The sequence below is a fragment of the Hippopotamus amphibius genome, chromosome 11, assembly GCF_030028045.1.
Source record: "Hippopotamus amphibius kiboko isolate mHipAmp2 chromosome 11, mHipAmp2.hap2, whole genome shotgun sequence".
Classification (NCBI taxonomy): Eukaryota; Metazoa; Chordata; class Mammalia; order Artiodactyla; family Hippopotamidae; genus Hippopotamus; species Hippopotamus amphibius.
In genome coordinates, this window is record NC_080196.1 from 65,621,872 (window position 1) to 65,631,229 (window position 9,358).

Sequence of the window (9,358 nt, forward strand, 5' to 3'; positions counted from 1 at the left end):
ACTTAACTGTACATAATCACAACACTCCTTTATGTTACCCCTTTCCCACATCTAGCCCTAGGCAACCAAAGATCTGGTCTCCATCTCTTTACTTATGTTATTTCATGAATAAAGTGGAATCACGCAATATCTTTTTGTTGCTGTTTTGTTTGTTTTTCTTTAAGAACTTTTAATGAGGTACAACTGACACCAATAAACTTCATATATTTAAAGTGTACAATTTGATATTTTTTTTCTTATTAGTAATGTATATATGGCAATCCCAATCTCCCAATTCATCCCACCCCACCCCACCTCCACCCCCCCACTTTCCCCATCTGGTGTCGATATGTTTGTTCTCTACATCTGTGTCTCTATTTCTGCCTTGCAAACCGGTTGATTTGTACCATTTTTCTATATTCTGCATATAGCAATACATATCTTTTTTGAGGTTTGCTCTTTTTAACTCCACATAATTAATGTGGGGTTCATCCAAGTTGTTGCATATACGGAGAGTCTGTTCCCTTTTATTGTGGGGTAGTATTCCATGTTAGAGATGTACACAATTTGTTTCACTATTCATCACTGAAGGACATTGGGGTAGCATGCAGGTTTTGGCTAGTGTGAACAAAGCTCCTAAGAATACTCTTGCACAAATTTCCAAGTGAAAATAAATTTTCCTTTCTCTGGGATATATGTTCAAGAGTGCAAGTGCAGGGTCATATTGAGAAGTCATTTTTAGTTTTAAAAGGAACTGCTGGGACTTCTCTGGTGGCACAGAGGTTAAGAATCTGCCTGCTAGTGGGTTTGATCCCTGGTCCAGGAAGATACCACCTGCTCCGGCACAACTAAGCCACAACTACCGAGCCCACGTGCCACAACTACTGAAGACCGCGTGCCTAGAGCCTGCGCTCCACAATAAGAGAAGCCACCCCAATGAGAAGCCTGTGCACCGAAATGAGGAGTAGCCCCCGCTCACTGCAACTAGAGAAAGACTACACACAGCAATGAAAACCCAATGCAGCCAAAAATAAATAAAAATATAAATAAGCCATCAAAAAATGGTGATAGCTATAAAAAATTAAAAAAAAAAATTAAAGGAACTGCTAAACTGTTTTCCATAGCTATATCATCTCACACTCTCACAAGTGTACGAGTGACCCAGTTTCTCCACATCCTTGCCAGCATTTGATGTTGCAGTTACCTTTTTTGCTGTATAGATATCTCATTGAGGTTTTAATTTCCACTTCTTATTGCTGAGAAGGGGTTGTGGGTTCTAGCTCCCCACTAGATCTTTACTGACACCTTCCTACTGGGAGAGGTAGGAGTGCCTAGTCACTGCTTCCCTTGTGGACGTCACTGAGACCGCAAAAAGGGTGTGGCCTCATTACTGCTGGATTGTAGTGAAAGTTACGACTCACTATTAAGCTTGTTTTGGGGCCATCCCAGCGGGGAAGAGAAGAGGTACCTCATTAGTGCTGTTGGGAGGTATGGAGGTTCACTCTCCCCACGTAGTGTCCCTTGACACTGAGATAGGGGAGGCTTGCCTCCAACCAGTGGGTATGGAAGTCCTGGATTCCTACAGGACATCACCTCAGGAGGAAACTGGGGATGCCTCATTACCACCTAGCAAGAGTGGAAATAATCTAGGCTCCTCTGCCTTTGTGGGGCCAGATTTTTCTGTGGGTGTTTGGCTGGAGTAAAGAGGTTATTATCTAAATGTATTCTCTCTTGCTAAGCTGTCCCTTTCCTGGTCTCTTGGCTACAGAGAGCAGGTTTTTGTCACAGCTTTATTTGGTCTGCATTCATTGGCATGTCTGGGTTTTTGGTTTCTTTAACTTCAAGTATGGAATGTATAAGGCAAAAAGAAAATCTTGGAAACTCACCACCTGATTGTTCCTCTGATCTCAAGGTGTCTAGCCAGTCTGCCTTCTCTCCACCTTTCAAAGTCTTACATTCATTTTATATATAATATCCAGGGTGTTTTGTTTGTTTGTAGGGGAAAGAATAGGGATAAGTACATAAACTCCATCTTCCTGAAAGTGGGGGTTGAACACACTGATTTTATGCTCGCTTCTGTATTTTCTGTATTGTTGTATTCAAGATAGTTTTTTTTTTCTGGACTTGTTTCACTAATTCTTTCTTCAGTCTTGTCATATGTGCTTTCAAATTGAACCAGTGAGTTTAGAATTGCAGTTACATAGCAGTTTGCAGTTCATGGATTTCTAACTGGCTTCTTTTCAAAACTGCAATATCAATTAACAGAATTTTTAGTTCTGAAATTTTAAAATTTGACGTTATATTTGTAAGCATGTTAAAAATAGTTGTTAAGTGGTTGATATCTGGTAATTTCACTATCTGGTGTATCTTTGGATCAGTTTCTGCTGTCTCCTTTTCTGTTGACTTTCGTAATCTAGCCTCTTTGTGTGCTGGGTTCCCTTTGAGTTTGTGCTGGGTAAGAATCACCTTAATTCACTTCCGTCACATGAGATTCTGAAGCTATTACTGCAATCAAATCACATGGGTAATTCATTCTTCCTTTGTATATATTTGACTTTGTCCATAATAAAAAATGTTTTAAAAAGGAACTGAGGGAATGTAAAGAAGAGATGATAGCAAGGTTTACATTGCTATCATATGAAATGAAACAATGTAGGTTTTAGAATTCCCAAAGGGCTTTGAGCCCACAGCTTCAATGATGAATGCTAAATTATCTAGTACTCAGGCCAGGTGTCTATTTAAGTTAACAGTAGAACAGGGGATCAAAGATGCCTCCTTAATGAGAATTTTTATATTCAGTGTTCCTAAATAGGTTCATAGTAGTCCTCATAGGAAAAAGAGTACATTGTTGGTTTCCTTACATTTTAACATAATTTAGTATACACACACACACATTGCAAAATATTAGAAACCTATCCTGACATTATCAGTCCTTGAATTGACAATTTTTAGCGAAATTAAATATAAACTAATTTTGATTATTGATATTTACATGTTTTTCTTTCTAATTAGGTTTCAAAGGACTGTAAATAATCATGCCTGAAAATAAGATAATTTCCTATTCTCCCACTGGAGGAGAGCAAACCAAGAAAGGTAAGTTTATCCTTAAGTGATTTTCTTTGAAACTAGGCCATAGATAAATGCAACTCAGGTCACTCACAGAAGAAGACAGTTGTAAAGACAGTAGTCAACTCTAGGACCAGTGGTCACAAAACCAAAATTTACTGGGATCAAGAAAAAGGAGTAAATCAGTTTAAGAAAAACCCACTGTATGGATTATAGTCAACTTCTTTTATAATTACTACAGAACTATGGTATAGGTAGTACAATAGGTAGGTAGTACATTGGTCTGCTGGAGTCAGCTCTTACTAGCTCAATGTGAGCCAATGGTATATATCTTTTCTCAACTCCACTCCATTGACTGGCTGAAACTGGCTGTGGTGGTAGTATTTACTACCACCTGTCAGATGGTTATTAAAATTTTACCAGCACACCACTGAAGAGAAACATACAAAATTAAAAATGAAAAAAATACTTGTATAATTTTATTTTAAAAATTGTACTAGATTTTTTTGCATTACTTTGCATCCCAAGCCCCTATTGCATCTTTTATTCTGCATCATGTTAGCAATATCATGTCTTTGTATGATATAGAACAGAGGTCAGCAAATTACAGCCCATGGGTCAAATGTGGTCCGCAGCCCTTTCTGTACAGCTCAAAAGCTAAGAATAGTTTTTACATTTGTAAAGTGTTGTAAAAAGAAACAAAAGAAAGAAAACAAAGAGGAATATGCAACAGAGATGGCATGTGACCCACTAAACCAAACATTTTCACTATCTGGACCTTTACAGAAAAAAAGTCTGCCAATCCTTGGTATAGAATTTTCTCTTAAGTACTTTAACTGGGAACAAGAGTCTTCATATGAGTAATCCATTGTTGCCCCAATGCCATGTAACAACCAACCACAAAAATGCAAGCATAGAGTATCACGAACACTTCATTTTTAGCTCACTTGTACTGGGTGGGCCCAAGACTGCTCACGATGCATCTGCAGTAAGCCACAGGCCAGCTAAGCACCATTACAGATCTTGCTCATCTGGGCTGGGCTTTTGCAGGTCTAGGACATTGGCTGGGAAAACCAGGCTGACAGCCCTGCACCATGTTCTCTCATACTCCTGCAGCAGCCTGACCTCATGGCTTACAAGGGGGAACAGAAGCTCACCAGGCCAAGGCTCAGAAATGGCATGGTATCATTTCTGCTACATTTTATCAGCCAAGCATGTCACAGGACCAGCCTCCAGAGTCAAGGGGCAAGGGATTAGACTCCACCTCTTGGTGGTAGATACTGCAAAGTCATATTGCAAAGGAAGGTGAAGACTGGAAGGAGAAAATTAGTGGGGCTATAATTGCAATCAAAACACTACAACCTTATTTAGGCAATAAAAGAAAGCAGTCATTTAGTAATTCCAAACATAATTGAGGATATTGCACAGTGGATTTCATGTAGGATTACGAATCTTGGGTAGGATTTTAATGTTCATCACCACATTTACTTCAGAATATTTCAATAAGTTTGATTTTTAGCTCTTTATTTACTCTATCAATATTATTGGAAAAAACTGATGTTATTTCATGTCACAGATTTTGTCTATTGAAGTTTAAGCAAAACATTTTCATTTCTGGAAAATGACCTCAACCTCAGACTAGCGAAATGGGTCAGGCTTCTCACAGAAAACAATTTTTCCAAAGATAAAATTTGGAAAGAGATAGGATAATAATCAAATTATACTTGTGCCTATCTCATGTTTAAATATTTGAAAAGAACTATTGAGATTTTTTGGATTAATTATAGTGTTAATTAAAAGCTAATAGTTTGTTCCAAGACTTTGGAGAGCTGAGCTGGTGATTTTCCTTTCAATAATCTGACAAAGACTCTTTATTTTGTATTGGAACAGAAAGTGGCTAGTCCATACTGGTTTGTAAGCAAAAGCTCTTGTGTGTGGTATATTAGGAGAAAGTTAATCATGTTAAACCTGACAGGACACCTACTTTCTGTCTATGCAATGGAGAAATACACACAGTCAGATAAAACCACACATCACATTATATAGTGGAATGTATTCTTTGATTCAGGTTATTCCTGCAAATGCATACAAAATGGAAATATGTCTGATTGGCTAACTGTGTGGAAAATAATATATGATGTTAATAAATTGTCTTTTGAAATGTTAGCAAGTTCAGGATATTTGTATTTAAATGACATTAAACCAATATTTGGAATGCTGGCATAAACAATGATTATCAGTTAAAGTTAATTTCTCTTTGATGTCATACCATCAAGTTCCCCATCCTTTCTGTAAAACAACAACTACTATAGAGAACATTCAGCTTATCAAGCAAAGCACTGAGATGTCCATGTTCAAACTACAGAAACTTACCAGTCTTTGCAAATTTTAAACTTTTAAAAAGCCCAAAGCAATCTTTGCTGGATGATGTACTGATCCTAATTATGTACCAGCCTTTGAAAAGGTTTGCCATTAACATCACAAGAATGCAACGTCAGGTCTTATTTATTAACTTCTACCGGATGATAGTCAACATAATAATACTTTTCTTCACATCAAAAATAAATTTTTTCCTTATATTATGTCAATAACCCTGAAACTACCATGGTTATATCAAAATTCTTATCATACTATAAATAAAGCATAACAAACTGGAGGACTATTCTGTGCTCTCAGTTGAAATAAAAAATAAAACAAATTATTAATCTTTCTAATTGTTCTGTATAGTCACAGCCATATCTTAAACATGCTGACCAACAGTATTTTCACATGACTCATGTTTACAGACAGCTCTGGGATATTACTTTCTGTTACAATTAAAAGTACATTTTAGTCTTACTGCCTGTAATATTTGGATTCTCAGGCAATTTTTCACTAAACACAAAAGTGCATTTCATGGCAGCATCACTTATTTATTTGTATTAAGATACTGATATTGCCTGTTTTTCTATGTATTGTTTTTTGTAATGCATCTTTTCCATTTAACAGACAGAGACTGCATGATTTTTTTTAGAGAATAGCACCTTTCTATGTTGAAACAGAAAATATTTCATACATGTAAAAATATCTGTAACATATGTAAAGGACAGAGAACACTGATAAAATCACACATCTTAATGTGCACTTACAATGCACATTCAGAAACAGAACCCTATGTTATCTCATCTCTTCCAAATCAGATTTAGTTTTATATATTATATGTAACTATGCTAACATACATATATTATGTAATTTTATACACTTAATCGCATAATTTTAACTGTCATTAATTCATTAGTATGAGTTAGATCATCTGAAAATGAGTTTCGGTTTTTACTTTCTTCTATTGCTTAGTCTAGATCTTTTAGTACTCTGTTAAATGTAGGCAATAAAAATGTGCTCACTTATCTCCCTGCTCTTGATTTTTAAGATAAGACTTTTAATGTTTCAACACTAAATATGAGCTTTTTAGAGAGCATTTTTTATAGTTTACTATAAATTGTGAACATGAATTTTATGAATGCTTTTTCTACATCTATTGACAGTTTTCTGCAATTAAACTTTTTTCTTTAATCCCTAAATTAAATGAGTTGCATACGTGAATTTTCAATTGTTAAACTTTTCATTCTTGGGACAAATTTAACTTATATTGTTTTATTTTCTTTTAATATATCGCTGGATTTGGTTTGATAGTCATTTGTTTAGGATTTTTCCATCTTTGCTCTTGAGTAACATTGGCCCCTAAAATTTTCTTATGTTGTTCTTGCCTGACTTTAGTAGTAAGGTGTTTATTGTCTCACAACTGAAATGGAGAATATTTCTTCATTTTCTATTCTCTGAAAAAATTTAGTATTATTTTTCTTGAATGTTTGGCTGAACTTATGTCTTAATTTTTAGGGAGACATTAAACTATTGATATAAATTATTAGTTACAGGACTATTTATATCAATATTTAGGCTTTCTGCTTATTCTTAATTCACTACTGGAAAATTATAGTTTTTCCTTTAAAAATGTGTTCATTTGGTTAAACTTTACATGTACTGATACAATAGTTAATAATATATTTTTTTTTTTTTGGCCTCACCGCATGGCTTTTGAGATCTTAGTTCTCCCACCAGGGACTGAAACTTGGCCCACAGCAGTGAAAAATATTTTGTTTTTATATCCTCTGTATGCAATATTCCTCCTTCACATTTATAATACTGTATTTGTTTCTTCTGTTTCGTCTTGATCAATTTTGCCAGATGTATTCATTGGTGCTAAATTTTTCAATGTGGTAATTTCTGACCTTTTAAATTATCTCTAGGGTTTTTCCTTGTTGTTGTTGGTCTGCTTTCTGTTAATTTCAGATATTATTGCCCCCCATCTTCTTTCTACTTTCTTTGGGTTTATTTTCCCACATATTCTTAGTTTGGATACTTAAGTCACTAATTTTCAGCCTTTTTTCCCTAATATATTTACTTAAAGCTACAAATTTCCCTTGACATATCATAAAAACAATAAAAAGAATTGGATGTCAAATCAGACTCAAGCACAGATTGACTCGGCATGTAGAGATTCACTCAGTATGCAGCTTTGTTCAACGCTGTTATAAGTAATATTGCATTTAACTTTAAAAAATTGAGTTATAATTCATATACTACCATAAAATTCATCTTTCAATTCGGTATTTTCAGTATAATCACAAGGTTGTGCAACCATCACCATTATCTAATTCCAGTACACTTTCAAAACTCCCAAAAGGAGCCCTATACCGTTAGCTGCCATTCCCCATCCCCCCTCGACCCAGTCCCTGGCAACCACAAATGTACTTGCCTTGCGGGAACACCATGGGCCTGGTGGGTGTCGACCAGTTCCTGATGAAGACAGGCTCCATAATCACCTTCGAGCACGCCCACTACACGCATGTGGTGAAGTTCAGTGTAAGCCCCGTGGTCAGGCTCACCGTGGAAGCCAAGAACCCGGCTGACCTGCCCAAGGTGAGCAGGTGGAGAAGCTGAAGCCAGCAGGCCCAGTCGGATCTCAGGGGGCAGTGCATCACTGAGGAGTCGGGGAGCACGTCTTTGTGGGTGCTGTTGATCTGCACCTGGTGATCTACCTATATCCCCTATCATGAAATCCAACCAGGTCATCTGGTCCCGTGAGACCTTCAGCGAAAAGTCAAATGTGCTTTGCCTGTCCAAGACCTGCGACAAGCATACTTGGTTGCACATGAAAGCGCGGCCCTTCCCCAGTGGCCTGGCGGTGGACATCAAGAGCGAGGTGTCTGCCCACCAGGAGCTCGAGCATCGGCCTGGCCGGCTACCTGGCAAAGAAGTACTAGTGGGACGTGGCCAAGGGCTGCAAACCCTGGTGCTTGGGCTCACTGACATCACCACGGGTGTGCAGTCGCTCAACAAGATCAAGTAGAGAGATGCGGCCGGCGACCAGTGGGGGCGCTGTGCCAGGAGAATGCGCGGGTCTTGCGCTTGGAGGTCCTTGATGTGACGCTACCCAAGGACACCACCCAGATCCGCCCCCCATCGCCTGGTGCCGCCTCTACGCCGCGTGCTGACCGCCAGCCTGGATTCATGGAGCCCAGCACCCTGCAGAGAGCCGCTATCAGGAACAAGTGCTTGGTGGCATCCACAGGGTCCTCTACAGAAATGGAGCGGCGTCTTTGAGGAGTCCCAGGTGTCCTGCACCCCATGTTTGTTGTGAAGGCCTACCTGCCAGTCAGAGAGCCCTTTGGCATCACCCCCAACTTGAGGTCCCACACGGGCGACGGGCCAGGCCTTCCCCAGTGTCTGTGTGTGTGACCACTTTCAGTTCCGCCCGGAGGCCCCTTCACCAACACCAGCGTCCCAGCCAGGTCGTGGTGGAAATGGGGAAGCGCAGAGACCTGCAAGAAAGCATCGCAGCCGCACAACTTCCTTGGCATTTCCCGGCGCAGCACCTGCTCCGCCATGATGGACGGCTGCCTGGAGCCGGGAGTTCCCGTCAAGACGCCGCGAGAACATCCAGACGGAGTGATGCTCCGCCTACGGGATTTTGGGGTCCACTCAGTGCCACAGCTCAGCGTTAACGTTTGAAGCCCTTTCTGCTGATGTTAATATTGGGATTTCAGAGGTAACAGAATTGCAGGGACTTATCTGGCGGGTGTGGTGGGGGGGATGTGGGGAGGAGGGGTGGGTGGCCATCTTGGACATTTCATATAAATGAATTTGTGAAATAGTTGGCTTTGTGTGTCTGCCTTCTTTTAAACTAGAATTTTGTCGAGATTCTTTTTTGTGACTGAATAATGTTCCACCGTATGAATGTTCCACACATTGTTTTATACATTCCTCAGTAGAT

At 39.0% G+C, this 9,358-nt stretch overlaps 1 pseudogene; it reads left to right on the top strand.

The window, feature by feature from the left end:
- The first annotated feature begins 7,830 nt into the window (after positions 1–7,830).
- Positions 7,831–8,507, top strand: LOC130830915 (elongation factor 2-like; annotated as a pseudogene).
- The last annotated feature ends 851 nt before the right edge of the window (positions 8,508–9,358 follow it).